Consider the following 14,543-nt stretch of genomic DNA (forward strand, 5'->3'; position numbering starts at 1 on the left):
ACTGCAACCACCGCCGTAGCTGGGTCCGCACCCTGGCGGGTAGAGGTAGATGCACGGTGTAGTTCTGTAAACGTGGGCTCCACTGAGAGAGGAGGGAGTGTTGTAACGGTCTCATATGGGCCCTTGCCCATGGTACCAATTCCAGGGTGGATGCCATGAGACCGAGAACCTGTAGGTAATCCCAAGCTATGGGCCGGCCGGCTCCCATCAAGGAACAGAGACGCATCTGGAGCTTTGACCTTCTCTTGGTGGTTAGGCTGACTTTGTCTGCCTGGGTGTTGAACCAGACTCCCAGGTATTCCAGAGATTGGGAAGGCTGTAGGCAACTCTTGCTTAGGTTGACTACCCATCCCAGGCTTTCCAGAAGGGCGATCACTCTGTTGGTTGCCCGATGGCTCTCCTCTCATGATTTCGCCCTGATCAGCCAATCGTCTAGGTAGGGATGGACAAGGATTCCTTCCCATCTGAGCGCCGCTGCTACCGCTACGATCAGCTTGGTGAAGGTCCGCGGCGCCGTGGCTAACCCGAAGGGCAAAGCCCGGAATTGGAAGTGTTGTCCCAGAACCTTGAAGCGTAGGTAGCGCTGATGATCCCAATGGATCGGGATATGCAGGTAGGCTTCTGACAAGTCTAAGGTCGTGAGGAATTCCCCTGGCTGTACTGCGGTCTTCACTGAGCGCAGAGTTTCCATGTGAAACCTCGGGACCCTTAAGTATCGGTTGACTGACTTGAGGTCCAATACGGGCCGGAAAGTGCCCTCTTTCTTGGGTACCATGAAATAAATGGAATAGTGCCCAGAATCAATTTCCCATGCAGGTACTGGGATTATGGCTTTCAAGGACAGGAGCCTCGCCAGGGTAGCTTCCAATGCTGCCTTCTTGTGGATTGGACACGGAGATTCCACAAACCTGTCCGGAGGGATGTGATGGAAGTCCAGATAATACCCCTCTCGGATGATGGCGAGGACCCACTGGTCCGACGTAATCTCGACCCATCTGGGGTAGAAGAGGGTTAACCTGCCCCCTATGGCTTCGTCCCCCGGATGGATCGGCTGATTCTCATTGTGGGGTGCGGCCGGGACCCGAACCTGAGCCGGCTCTCCTCTTGTGCTGCTTGGTCCGAAAGGACTGGTTCCTGGCCTGAGGACGAGGTGCCTGGTAGCGACTCCTATAGGGAGTGAAGCATTGGGAGCCTCTACCTCTGGAGGGCCTCGGAAAGGTGCGCTGGTTCCTCTTGGACCTGTCTTCTGGCAGTCGAGGTACTGGAGAGGCACCCCATGTGCTGGCCAGTTTATCTAGGTCACTGCCGAACAGAAGAGACCCCTTGAACGGCATTCTAGTGAGACGTGTCTTAGAAGGAGCGTCGGCTGACCAGTTCCGTATCCAGAGCTGCCTCCTGGCTGCTACTGAGGATGAGACCCCCTTGGCTGTCGTACGGACTAGGTCGGAGGCAGCATCAGTAAGGAACGAGAGAGCTGACTCCATGTCTGCTGCTGGAGCATTGTTCCTGACCTGTGACAAACAGGAACGTGTTACCACTGTGCAGCAGGTTGCGATTCGCAGAGACAGAGCTGCCACCTCAAAGGTTTGTTTCAGGATGGCATCCAGGCGTCGGTCATGAGCCTCCTTGAGGGCCGCCCCCCCCTCCACTGGAATGGTAGTGCGCTTGACCACCGCGCTAACCAAGGCGTCCACCTTAGGGCACGCCAGCATGTCCTTGATTGCCGGGTCCAGGGGGTACATGCCGGACAGAGCCCGACCCCCTTTGAATGAGGCCTCTGGCGCATCCCACTCCAAATTGATCAGCTGTTGCGCCGCTTGCAGGAAGGGGAAATGGCGGGCTGTGGGACGAAGACCCTCCAGCAGGGGGTTCTACGTAGATGCCTCCATGGTGCTGGGGCCTGGAATAGCCAACTCCGTCAGGCACTGAGAGACCAGGTCGGAGAGATCCTCTTTGGGAAAGAACCGCCCATAGTTCGATATGGCTCTATCCCCGAGGGAAGTTCCCCCTCCTCGGGGGGTTCGGACTCGTCCTCCGAGACATCAGGGTCCGCAGGAGCCAGACTGCCTGGAGGCGGGTGCCCGCAGTAAGGGCGAGAGGATCCGGGGGCAGGGTCAGCCGGGGCAGCAGGGCCTGGACGGGAAGCCGACTGCATCTGTACGAAGGCGTGGATCCCCTTAAACAAGTCCACCCAGGAAATGGAAGCGGACTCCAGCCGTCGGGGTACCAGGTCCCCCGGGATTCCTGGCTGTTCGAGACGGCCCGCTAGATCCGGGGTGGCCCCTGGGGAACTGTCGGTAAACCTCGGCTGAGACTTGTCCTGGCCCGAGGCTCCCACGGCCTCCTCACATTGGGCACAAAGGGAGTCTGGCTCCTCACTCTGCGTGGCTCTAAGCTGGCACGCTGAGCACAGGCCAAGAGCTTTCACGCCAGAAGCAGGAGGTGCCACCTCTGGAGATGCCGGAGCGTTTAGGTGTTCCATCGCGTCTTGCGAATGCAGGGCACCGGCGCTTATGTGTCAGCGATATGCGCTCAATAATAATATGCGCCCACTAATAATATGCGCTCAATAATATGCGTTCAGCAATATGCGCTCAATAAACAATATGCGCTCAATAATATGCTGCCAGCAATATGCGCTAAATAATAAACAATATGCGCTCAATAATATGCGTTCAGCAATATGCGCTCAATAAACTATATGTGCTCAATAATATGCGTTCAGCAATATGCGCTCAATAATAAACAATAAGCGCTCAATAATATGCTCAATAATATACGCTTAGCAATCTATATGCTGCGTTGTGCGCCCATCAACAGGCACCTATCCATGGGTGCTCAATACCTGAACAAGGCAGACAAAATGGCGACCTCCACGGCGTGCCGCATGCAGGCAACGCCGCCGATCCTCGTACCTCGGAGACCAAAAGTAAAAGATGTACGCCTTACCTGATCCTCGGCGCTTCCCGGCTGTAACCCGGGCGGTCTCCGGCTGCGGGGGGAGAGGGGAAATACCTTCACCGCCGCGCTTGAGGAAGTGCACCCGCTGCCTCTAAGCCGCCGAACTCATCTCACTCGGGGCTAAGTCCTCGCCGGGACCGAGGCGCCTCTCAGCCAGGCCCGAGCCCTTCTCGCTCGGGGCTAGATCCCTGCCGCGGTTCGGCCACCGGACCGAGGCGTAGACCTCTGAGGGGTCGTGGAAACCACCTCGGGAAACTCAACTGGGGGAGGGACCCGAGGGTATCACCGCAGGAGTGCGGGGCTCGTCTTCTGAGAAAATTTGGAAAGTAGAAAGTAGAAAGTAGTATTGGAAAACACGCTCAGCGAGCGTGCAGGCGGTCCAAACTGCTTTGGAGACGGAAATTACTGAGTTGCTTCACTTCCTGTGGGGGTATATGTACCCGTGCTGACGTCAGATCCGTCTCCAACTGCTAGCACGAGCACACTATACCCACTTGTTCTGAGTCCATCTGCTACACGCTAGGAAATCCACATTAGTACGTTCGGCATCTTCCCAACATATCACAGGAATATTACCTGAGGCAGCAGCAGCGGTTCCCCAGCTTCCCCAACTTTAGCTCCTATAGACAACCACTATATGGGATTCTCCACAGATAGTGGGACTCCCAATTTACTTCTTCCTTCTTTAGAACCCAATTTGTATCTCTGAGTTGTCCCCCTTGGGGAGAAATACTCATTCAGCCTTAGGCATTTCCCCTTGATGGGGGGAAAGCCCTTGCAGAGCTCTCTCTTTGAAGAGAGGTAATCTGGGAACCTCAGCCTCCTAGTGGCTATTCTAGATATCCAATCAATGCCAAAACCTTGAGCACAGGTTAATAAGAATCTCAAATACAATCCCTCTGGAGGATGCTCAAAACAGAATACAGAATACACATTTCAGAAACAACCTTCCCATTAGTTAACATACACCCAATGTTAAGTGACACACCAAACAATATGATTTCAGCAAGCCAAGACATTCAAAGTTAATTTGCATGTCTTCCATTGATTAGTTTTGTTCAGTTACCAATTATTCGGTATTATACCGATTATTCTAGTATTTCCATATTATATTCACTATGAAACACAACCATTTCTTGTTCTGGCTGAATGTTATCCTCTGACATTCATATGTAATGCCAGAGGATAATATTCAGGATAACATTCGGTACATTATGTAATGTCAGGGTTACCATCTGCATCAGTATAAATAATCAATTACCTGTCACATGGTAGGAGCACTGAACGGCCTGCGCCATTTTTAAAGATGGTGCCCACCATACAGTGCTCCTACCATGTGTCAGGGGCCGGCCAATGGCATGGATACCCTGTCACATGGTAAGGGCAAAGGACCATCGGTGCCATTTTTATTAGTGGCAGCCGACGGCCTGAGAGCGGGAGATCGCTCCCAGGACCACCACTAGACCACTAAGTAATTTAAAACGTTTGGGGGGGGGGGGGGGGGTCGGGGGAAGCTAAGGGAGCTGTTTAGAAGGGTTGGGGTGGGTTTTTGTTTATTGGCTTGGGTGCAGCCGATAAAAAAAAAACCCGATCGGGCTGCACGAAAAAAAAATTCACGATGTGAATCAGAACCGATTCTGGTTCCGATTCACATCTCTACCCAGGACTGATCTTTGAGACACACCACTAGTAATGCACCTTTCCTCAGAGTAAATTCCATTTACCGCTAATCTTTGTCGCCTTCCACTCAGTCAGTTTCTAATCCAGTCAGTCATTATAGGCTCCATATCAAGGGTGCCTAGTTTATTTATGTCTTCTGTGCAGAACCGTGACAAAGGCCTTACTGAAATCTAAGTACACTACATCTAGTGCTCTTCCTTGATTCAACTCTCTGGTCAACCAATCAAAGAAATTGATCAGATTCATCTGACAAGATTTACCTTTAACAAAACCATGTTTCTTCATATCTTGCAATCCATTGGATTCCAGAAACTGAACTATCCTCTGTTTAGCAGTGATTCCATTAATTTGCTCACCACAGAAGTCTGACTAACTGATCTGTAATTCCCAGCCTTCTCCTTACTTTCACTTTTATGAATAGGAACCATATCTGCCAATCCTCTGGAATTACTCCCAACTCTAAAGAACTACTGAAAAGGTTAGCCAGTGGAGCTGTCAGGACTTCTCTAAATTCCCTCAATACCCTTGGATGCATCCCATCTGGCTCCATCGCCTTATCTACTCTGGGCCCAATATTCAAAGATATCTGGTTTTCTAAGTTATCTGGATATTAACTATCCGGTTAACTTAGAATGGATTTTCAGCAGCATGGCTATGGCTATGCTGCTGAATATAACTGGATAAGTGCTAGTTAACCAGATAAGTTATATCTGGATAATGTCAGACCTGCCATTGAGCTGGTCTAACTTACTGGGTTAACTTAAGTGGATAAGGCTGAATATAGGCACTTATCTGGTTATGATAACCGGATAAATTGCCCCCATCTTAATCTGCCCATTGCCCACCCACAAGATATCTGGCTATGTACTTAACCAGATAAATACTTATCCAGCTAAATGTGAATCGGTTATTTACTTTCTCAGATAATAGAAGGACTAGGGGGCACTCCATGAAGTTAACAAGTAGCTCATTTAAAACAAATTAAAGAAAATTCTTTTTTACTCAGTGCATAGTTAAGCTCTGGAGTTCATTGCCAGAGAATGTGGTTACAGCAGTGAGTGCAACTGGGTTTTTAAAAAGTTTGGATAAGTTCCTAGAGGAAAAATCCATAAACTGCTATTAATTAATAAGCAATAGTAGCTTGAAATTACTTTAATGTTTGGGTACTTGCCAGATTACAGTGACTTGGATTGGCCACTGTTGGAAACAGGACACTGGGCTTGATAGACATTTGATCTGACCCAGTATGGCATATCTTGTGTCTTATGTTCAGATCCAGTTTCTTGGCAGGATTCTGCCACATCCTGGACTGAAGATCAGAACTATAAGTCCATGCATGCAATGGGGCAAAACCAGAACTGGATCATTGTGTTTAGTTGGCCTAGTAACCCTATTCCAAAACTTGTAAATGAAATCCATTCTTGGAAGGGCTAAATACAAACAGAGGTATTTTTCTGGTATTTGATTTATCTTTAGAAAAGGGAAATTTTGTATATTTTTTTTCTATTTGCTAGATTATTATTGTTGCTTGGTGTACAGAGAGAAATTTTAGGAGGGAAAGAGCTGTTTTGCTGTTATGATTTTTTTTTTTAACTTTTGTGTCCCTCCCCCCAACTCCCATATACTCCCATTCTTAGATTGTGAGCCATTTGGGGGACAGAGAAATAACTACAATACCTGAACGTAATCCGCTTTGAAGTGCCAAAAAGTGGAATATAAAAAAAAAAATCATTTATGATTAACAATTTTTCAAACAACAACAATGAACAACATATTGCTGGGTCACCAATGGACTCTGAACAGTGACCAAAATTCAATACAGTGAAACAATGTCCTATGTTCCCCTCCCTCCCCTCCCCCACCTCCTTCTTACCCTTTATTCAATTTGTAGCAGTAAAAGATCAATTATCGAAAAGATTAACTATTTCAAGCTGTTAAAATTCATTCAGGATCAAACCTGGGGCTTGCAGAGACAAGGATTGTATGCATAGAAAAATCTATCCTTTTCTTGAAAGCATCCATCCATTCTATATATTCTTCAAAAACACAGAGCTGATGCACTTGATTCTTCTACAGTATTAGTGTTTGAGGATCTGGTGTAAGCCAACATTGTAAAAATACACTTTTTGCTATTAAAAGTATTTTACACACCCACAATTTGTGAAAACAATTAATAACAATGATACCTTGAAGAACATCAAAAAGAAGCAGTTTAGGGCTAGAATTTCCTATGTCGCAGGGCTCCCTGAATCAAGCACTAATGGGGGGCGGGGGGGGGGTTAAAGCGGGGGGCGGGTGCTATTGGGCGCAAAATAGGCAGCGAAAAGGCTCCTTACCTTTTCGCTGTCCACTCTATCTTCGTGGCGTCCGCTCCAGTGCCGCCCCGACTCCTCCTGTTCTGGTCTTGACGCCGCCCCTTTTTAGTGATCGCACGCGAAAAGGGACTTTCGTGTGCGAAAAGTCCCTTTTCGTGTGCGATCGCTTTGGAAAATAACAACCTTAGCTTGAAAAGGCAACAATAGTCCAGTGGCCTTGGAGACATAATTTATTATAGAATGCCAAAATGAAGCAATCCGTAGACATTCCCAGAAATAATGGCCTAAAGTCCCTATTGCTGCATGACATTTATTACATTGGTTTGTAGCAGGGATATTCATAGCAAATGCTCTCTGTTGCAAAATATAATAGTGCATCAAGAATTTATATTGTAATTCCCAGAGATTCACATTACAAGTAAGTGATCATATTCTTTTAAACAACTTGGCATATTGTTCTTGACCAAAGGTGATATTCCCAATTCTTTTTTCCATGTATTAAGAATCACTACATACGTTTTGGGCCCCATCTGCTTCATCAACATTCGATACCAGAAGATAATAGTATGTCAAGAAGGATCCAAAACATCAAATAAGTCTGAGAGCAGTAGTCTGTTTTCTTGCTCCCAGTCATTCAGCTGCAATAATAGTATGCAATGCCTGGTCTGTAAATAGGCATACATTTGTTTCTGTTCTAGATTATATTCAGGCATTAATGTTTGAAAAGTGTATATGTGTCCTTCCTCATCAAAAAACTGTGAGATACGTTTCAAACCTTTGGCAGCCCATTGTGAACAAAACCACTGAATCCCTGGTAAAAAAAAAAAAAAAAAAAGCCTTGTTACGCCTTAGAGGAAGAACTTGAGATACCTTACTCCCTAACTTCAGCATAGAGACAAAATATCTCCATGTCTTAACCAATGGAATCACTAGAGGGCTAATTTTTACATGTGGAGGCAGTACAGATAGTGATATATATAAAATATAACTAGGATGGAAAGGGGAGAGGAATGCCTGTTCCAAATCTGTGGAAGTATAGTAGCTAGTCTCTGAGATCCAGTCTCCTATATGACGAAGATTACAGGCTATGTTATAGAATTTCAGATTCGTTAAACCAGTTCCTCCTTTCTCCCATCTACCTGCGAGCTTTGATAAAGCTAATCTGGGTTTAGTTCCTTTCTAGAGATAGCTCCTTAGAATACCCTCCAAACGGTAAAAATCTTTCCTTAAAACATAGGAATAGTTTGAAAGAAATATAGCCATTTTGGCACAATAATCATTTGGAAGAGCCCTATTCTATCTGCTAGTGACACGGAGAAATTGATCCATGTTTTGAATAAAATTTCTATAGAGGTATTCAATTTTGAGAAATTAACAGAATATAAATAGGAAAGATCTCTGTTCCCAGGTATTTGAAAGAATGTGCAGCCCATGTCATTGGGAAATTTTGTCCCCATAAGTGACAAACTTGTTCTTGTATCAGTAGGACTTCTGATTTATCCAGATTATCCTTGTGCCCTGTTAACTGCCCATATATGGAAAATTCATCTAACAGAGCTGTTAAAGATCTCACTGGAATAGTGATATGGACCAAAATATCATCTACAAATACAGCCAATTTGAAGATATGTGGATTAGAAATCCCCACAAATTCATATTTAATGGCCAGATTATCTCGTATTTTTTGGAGAAGGAGCTCTAAGATAATACATAAAGCATAGGCGACAAAGGACAATCTTGTCTAGTCCCCCTAATGAGAATAATTTCCATAGACAAGAAATTATTAACTAATACTGCAGCTTTGGGGGAATTATAGAGCCTCTTTATCGCCTGTACAAAAAATCTGTCAAATCCAAAAATATTGAGAGTTTCAAACATAAAATCCCATTCTAGCCTAAAAAATGCTTTATCAGTGTCGAAATTTAACAGCATTGATGGAAAATCTTTTTCCTTGCTACTTGCAATTGATGCTAGAATGCGGCATATATTAAGTACCATATACTGCTTTTCACAAACCCTACCTGATCCAGCCCTATCAATTTGGGGAGAACTACTGCTAACCTATCAACCATTACTTTTTGCCATCAGTTTTATGTCAAAATTTAGTAGTGAGATTGGTCTATATGATTCTGGGCACATTAAACTCCTGTCTTTCTTTGGGAGAACAATAATGGTAGCTTTATTAATTAGTTGTTCAAACATCTTTCCCAATAGGAGGCAAATTTTTGAAGTCAATAATTATTATTGAATTATAAAATTCTGAGGAGAGTCCGTCAGGTCCTGGAACTTTCATTAGTTTAGCCTCTTTGATTACCTTTTGAATTTCAGACAATTGAAAAGGCAAATTCAAAGCTTCTGATTGTGTTGACAAGAGTTTAGGGAGTTTTGTCGAGTGAAGGTATTCTCTAATGTCATTCATCCCTTTAGGTGTACCCATTCAGAGCTGCTGATAGTATTTACAGAATATTTCTGGAATGCCTTTCCCAAAATTAATTACACTATTGGTATTACTGTCAGGAGTGTGGATACTTAGACTGACAGGGAGTTGGTCCCACCAGTGGGGAGGAGCAGACGAGGCCAGTGATACCTGAGACCGCGCTGGGGCTTCACCAATACCAGCCCTCATTCCCCTCAGGTTGATCCCTCGGGTACTGGGGCCGGCTGGACTTACGTGGGGTCTCAGGGGACTGGTCGAAGTCAGGCAGGCAAGAGGTCTTGGCAGGCAGCGTAACTCATGGTCAGGCAGGCAAGGGTCTTGGTAGGCAGTGTCAGGCGAAACAGGAACTCAGGAACATGAGGTGAAGCTTCCAGGAACAAAACAGGAGCCAGGAGTAGCCAAGGCAAGGGCTGAGGAGCAGGCCTTGCCTTAAATAGCCTGAGGCCTGGGAGAAGGAGTCCGGGCCCCTCCCGCGGGTGACCCAGAAAAGGGGTCATGTGGCTTGCGCACGCGCCTGGGAACCCAGGGTTAGCTGGGAGGCCTGCGCGGTGTCTGACCATGGCCTGGTCGGCAAGCAGCATCCCAGCAGCGGCCTGGTTGGGTTGTGGCAACAGCATGGGAAAGCCGAAGAGGAGGGCATGTGGCAGAGCGCGCCTGCGGCAGTTTCCGGCCACCACGAGGTTTCCAGTTCCGGTCAGCTGGAGGCCGCGCTGGTAAGTGCAGGGAGCCGGCCGCGGGCCTTGGCGGCTGGTTCCCATAACAATTACTCCTTATGGCCGAAATATACTTAGGCCCCCCCCCCCCCCCCCCCATGTTTTTGTTACATTTGCCAGTGTTCTGCCAATTTTATTCCCATGCTGGAAAAATTTACTTCTATAATACATTTGACCTTTTTGTGCTTTTTGATGAAGAAGTGTATTGATATTATTCTGCTTGGCCAAGAAGCATGTTTGGTTGTGACCGGTTGGGAGTTTTTCATACCTTTGTTAATTTAGGTATAGTTGTTTTTCTAGGACCAGTATTGCAGCATTAGTTTTCTTCTTATACACTGCTATATAAGATATAATGTCTCCTCGCAAAACGGTCAAGGCCATCTTCCAAAACAAAACTGGTGAGTCCTGGTGCATCTCATTATGTACTAAAAAGCCTTCCCAATATTTTAGTAAAAATTCTTTAAAATTCAAATCTGTGTAAAGATATTTGGGAAATCTCCAGAGTCTAGTCGATCCTATAGGTCTATATCCTTCTAGTTCCAACCAAACCGGTGTATGGTCCAATTTGGGTGTCAACAATCCTGGAAAAATCCTCCCCTCTTGTTAATAGATAATCAATACAAGACTGTATACTATGTGCTCGTGATATATGAGTGAATTCTTTCTCACATGGGTGAAGGGTTCTCCAAGTGTCAATCACATCTAGGCAATTACACGGATAGGTGATACCTTTATTTTGTGAATTGCTAGACTTTGTGGGAGGCGGCAACCTATCTAGCTGATCGTCCAGAGCAAAATTAAAATCCCTTCCAATTATTAAGGTAGTTTGAACCTAAGGGAGCAACAATCTAACTATTTTCATAAAGAAAGCATGATTGTAATTATTAGGAGCATAAATTCAGAAAAATACTATGGGTTTACCATACTATGTGCCTTCCAATATTAAATACCTCCCATCTGTATCCAAAATCTGCTTTGTTTCCTGAAAAAGTGTCCCTTTGCCAGTTAAAATCACCACCCCTGCTTTATGTGTGCATAATTGGGCTGAAAAAACCTGATCTACCCATTGACAGCACAATTTTTGATGCTCTATTGCAGTTAAATGTGTCTCCTGTAGCATAGCAACCTGAGCCTTTTGTCGCTGTAAATTCTGCAGCACTTTATAATGCTTGGTAACTAAACCAATACCTCCTACATTCCAGATTATACATCTCACCAGATCTGCTGTCATTCCCCTAGCATATGTTCAACATACATCCGTATGATATGTTCATTCCGACAGCTTGTGCTCCCTAGCCTAAGCCCAAACTGGTCATAACTTTTATGGTCTTCAATTCTCTTGACAAAGTAATAAGAATTTCTCACTGCAATTTCCTCATGTGACTACAAAACTAATTCTCCCCCCCCCCCCTTTTCCCTTCCCCATCCCATCCCCCCACCCAAACCTTCCCTAGCCACTTAAACCACTTCAAACCTCTTTGCCCCACCATGGGCAACTGAATTATGTCACATGTATAGAGCCCCACTCCCTCTTCTTGCACACATCTCTCCCTTCTAGCCTGCCAGCTATATTTCTCTGTAGTATATAATCTATTCCTTGGAATTAAAGAGTAAGAAAAAAAAGGTTCCTAGTATAACTATCCCTCTATAGTAAACATGCATACACTCAGTCATATATTTGTAGATATTAACAAACAGGTATACATCTGCATACATGCATGTCAACACCCATAGATACCTAGACATATTACACATATACATGAAAGAGAAGAAAAAACAAACAATTTTCAATCAGTTTCAAACCATCATGTGTCATAGATGGTAAGAGAAGATGACCATAAAAAGTGGAGATTATTGGAGTTGTTATCTAATATCTACAAGAAATGGAAGTCACAGAAGATGATGTCCATAAGAAGTGAAATGTAAGAGTTGATACCCACAAAATATGAAATATGGAGGCTGTGTAAAGTGATATCCACAAAAAAAAAAAAGAAAAAAGGAAGGATCATTTAAAAGCCTCTTCCAGCTTCCATTGAACTTGAGTACAACAAAGCTGAGATTCTCCCATTAGAAATATATCCACGTGCAGTGAATCAATGAAGGTCTGTTCATAAACAACGAAATCATATTAAAGCTTCCCACATTTGGTTGCTGCAGGCTGTATGTCTCAGGAAAAGTGATTGCCAGCTTTACTGGTTATCAACAAAAGCTTGGACGAATTCTTTGGCCTCTTAGACTGTTTCATAGATGTAGCAACGGTAATGAAGACACCTCACACGGGATTCAGGGTGAAGCGTGCTGCCAGCATTTTGGGCAGCCCCCTTTTATTGTAAAATCATTACATAGCATTGCATCGGATACATACGTCACATATTTACTGCTACAATATTTCCACATAAATGTTTATGCTGACCTTTTACTACGTGGGTGCAGAGAGGTGCAAACGGTCAATCTTCAGGCAGGGAGGGGGGAGGTCATTAGCTGGTCATGAGGCAATGGTACTGAGCTACCTAGGTGTGAAAACCCACAGAAATGCAAGTAGGTCATAAACTAAGCTGGTGCTGCAAAGCTTCTGCTGCAAAGCTTTTGCCCTAGATATATTCCTTGCAGACTTCCTGTTAGCTATAGACAGGAAGTATGTTCGCTTGCTGAAACTTGCGGAAACTTGCTGCGGTCGGAGCAAAACAGTTTCTTTATGCTACGAGTAGGTTTTAGACATGGGACAGATGTTGACCTTCTGAGGTGGCGTGCCATCAGTCAGGGAAGCCAAACACCCAACCCCCACATCTGGTCTTTCTTTTTTTTGTGTTTAATTTTAAGTAGCATGAAGTACATCCCTGTATCCAGGCCGAGATTGGGGTTTTAGAATGGATATGAGATGGGGTATGCACCGAAGGCAGCAAGCCAAACAAAGAAGGAAACCTATTATCAAGAATACAACAGGAATAAGTCGTGTGATACCACCGATATTAGGAAACCAGGACCATAGCCAGTCCCAGGAGGATATCAGTGTGGTCTCCTTTGAGAGCGGTGCCTCAGCGATCATGGTCTCCATCTGCTCTATGGTATGTGTGAGATTTGCTTTATAATCTGATATATATATATATATATACAGCAATGAGAATAGTCTTTCTGAGACTTGGAGCCAGGAGATGTTTGTGAAATTGTGCATGTGGTCAGTGATGGTTGCATTAGGGAAGGAGTATGTTCTAGATATGATGTGGTGCAGAATGAAGGTTTGATTGCAATATGGGTATTTCCCTAGCCTGAGCCCTGTGATACTGTCATTATTTTATTCCAACAAAAACAGCATTAATTTGTACCCTACTATTCAAATACATTACTGTGTAATTGACTGGTGAATTTAGAAAAGACCCATTGGTAAGTCCATGGGTAATTAGTCCATCTTGATAGGTTAAAAACTGCATGCATCAATAGTCCTTCTCTGGAATGGGTTGGCATGTGTATGCAAAACCCAGCAATCTGTTTTTTCAATAGTTGTGATAAAGTCTGTGCATCGGTAATGTACATATTGGATTGTCAATAGTTCTTGTTCAGACATCGCAATGGCAGGAGAGATGAAGCTAAATATGAGTATACAGAACACAATTGTTAATGAGTTGGCATTCAGGCAAGAAAAGGCAGCTAATAAGAAGTTCTCTGGAGTTTTCTCAAAGCCTTGCTGTTCCAGGAGTTGTGCAGATTGGTGGGATAGGGCTTTGATCTATCTCCAGGTCATCAGGGGCTGCTTTTTGCGGGGAGTCCGGTCTCTGACCGTCTGTGGGTTGTGGAGGCTCAGGGAGAAGTTTGGGATCGGGTTTTGTGGATCCGGACACCTTTCCATCTTTCCACGGCTTCATACAATGGATTGGCACCCAAATTGGACCTGTGAAAGAAAGCACAGTAGCATGCCCAGGAACGGGACCATGCCAGACAGTATTAGGCAATACAAAACTGATGGTTGTGGGTGACTAACTTTAGTCCCATAATGATTATCCGTGACTGTGGTCTGATTTGAAGTTGATATATTTAGATGATTTAAAGTGTTTTGGGGGGAAGACCAATGGCAAAGTCCAATGGCATGGCATTTCCCGCTTTCAGTTTGTTTGTGTGTATGCTCCAGGAAGAGAAGAAGCAACATTACAAACATACTGGCTATCAGAAATAATGTTTAAATTAGCATTGATAAAAATTGCAAGGGTAGAATGACTGCAGCTAGTTCTGCTGTTTGCGCTGACTGCTGCAGCAAGTTTAATAAAATTTAATGATGTCATAGTCAATCTTACAGCAAGGTGTATCAATTTTTCATTCATCAAGGCTTAAATTGTGATATGTGTTTCTTGTAGCGTCGGGTACCTAATATAGGGAAAAAACTGAAATTCAGATTAATTAATGACATTTCATTATGGCTATAATTCTACTATTACTAATCTTATA

Source organism: Rhinatrema bivittatum, chromosome 4 (assembly GCF_901001135.1).
Source record: "Rhinatrema bivittatum chromosome 4, aRhiBiv1.1, whole genome shotgun sequence".
NCBI classification, from domain to species: Eukaryota; Metazoa; Chordata; class Amphibia; order Gymnophiona; family Rhinatrematidae; genus Rhinatrema; species Rhinatrema bivittatum.